Source organism: Austrofundulus limnaeus, unplaced genomic scaffold (genome assembly GCF_001266775.1).
Source record: "Austrofundulus limnaeus strain Quisiro unplaced genomic scaffold, Austrofundulus_limnaeus-1.0 Scaffold72, whole genome shotgun sequence".
Classification (NCBI taxonomy): domain Eukaryota; kingdom Metazoa; phylum Chordata; class Actinopteri; order Cyprinodontiformes; family Rivulidae; genus Austrofundulus; species Austrofundulus limnaeus.
The window spans coordinates 2,003,362-2,005,125 of NW_013952474.1; the positions used below are offsets into that span (position 1 = coordinate 2,003,362).

At 34.8% G+C, this 1,764-nt stretch overlaps 1 protein-coding gene across 3 annotated transcripts in view; it reads right to left on the reverse strand.

Annotated features, from left to right (window-relative positions):
- LOC106519181 (zinc finger protein Dzip1) overlaps nucleotides 1-1,764 on the reverse strand; it is a gene marked incomplete at its 3' end in the record, with an annotated part of 15,384 nt that overhangs the window by 1,872 nt on the left and 11,748 nt on the right.

The window sequence follows — 1,764 nt, forward strand, 5'->3', positions numbered from 1 at the left end:
TATATATATATATACACTAATCTTACAAGAAATATTTTTTTCCATTTTCTATGTGACTGCTGAACGATTTTCGTAAAGAAGCAGAAACTGTCTTGATGAAGTTAAATGAGCAAAATGGTAACTGAAAGTGGCAAACATATTGTTAAAAAATAAACTAGCACAAGGCTAATTAACAATTAAAAGTATCAGAAGGAAAACTAAAATCTGCAAAAGGCTAGCTGGAAGGTAAAAGTAACAAAAAAAGCTAAATTAAAGCTAAAAAAAGGTTTACCTAAGCACCAACAGTACAACAATGCTAGCAAGGAACTGCAAATGGAAATCAAAAAGCAGCAAATGACTGAAAGATAAAAAAACTGGAATGCTAAATAAAACTTGGAAGTATAAAATGCTAGCTAAAATCGACAAGAACCCAAGGATTAGCTAAAAAAACAACGTATCAAAGGCTATCAAGCGGCTAAATGTACCAAGAAAGTTACTAAATGTAGCTTATGGCTAGCTGAAAATGGAAGTAAAAAAACGGATCAAAACTAAAAGTACCTTAAGGTAAAATTTTGTTAGTACCAAAAGGAGAGCTAATAGCACAAAAATATCAAACTGGAGCAGCTTTTAGAAGCACATTTTAAAGAAAATATTTAAACCATTGCAGAATTCTCATTGTATTTTTATGGAGAACTAATTTGAAAACATATAAAAGTATTAAAAACCAAAAGTCACAGCAGCTGTCTGCTGAATGAGCCAAAGGTTTTGGTATAAGAACGGTTAAAATAGAACAAAGTCCACAGAAGTAGACTGTAAAAACATACAGAAAACATAAACAACAGAAAACGATGTCATGCTGACTCAGCATCCAGTGGATTACAGGTATAAAAACAGAACCATGTCCACAGGAAGCTATGCCACAGGCTGAGGTAGATGATGAAGAGCAGGTAGATGATGAAGAGCAGGCAGAGGAGGAGAACAGAACATGACGGATGGAGCATCATGACCAGAGATCAAATCATTCACTGCAGACGCTAAATTTGTTCTGATTCTGAGCTTGTCTTTTGGTCTTTGTCACGTCTGTTTGGAGCAGAATGAGGTCATGATCCCAACAGTTAAAGGGATAGTTCAGATCTTTTGAAGTAAGGTTCTGTGGAAAGTTTAAATAATATCTTACCTGTTGTGGATGGCTCTTTGAACAACATCAGTTTGGAGAAATTGAATACTTTGATAAGCTTGAGCTAATGYCTAATTCAGTAATTACTTAATGACTATATTCTGCACTGAATGGCAGGTTGTAGCCACAGACCTAAATATCACTAGAGTGAGACTCGCCTACACCGTCCACTGTTAGCATCTGTGTCAACATGTAGGAGCAAAAATGGCGATCATACAGGGTGTCAGCTCCCAGCCCAACTGGATCTGCATCACAAATTATCTGTAATATTTTTACAATAAATTAATATAATTCCTAATTGTTATTTTAATTTAACAATCATGTAAAATAGCTAAATTATATACAGGAAAAATATATACCGGTAAGTAACAATGATTTAAAATAGGGCTGGGCGGTATGACCTCAAATTCATATCACGGTATAAATTGAATCCCTTCACGGTAACGGTATATATCGCGGTAGAAAACTGTCATAAAAAGTTAAGATAATGTAACTTTTAGAGCTTTTTTTGCTGAAAACTGTAATCATAATCAAACCCAGCATTTTTGCTTTAATATCTGCCTGTCATACAATGAGCTTCTGCCTGCTGAACTTATGGGCTGCTGCTC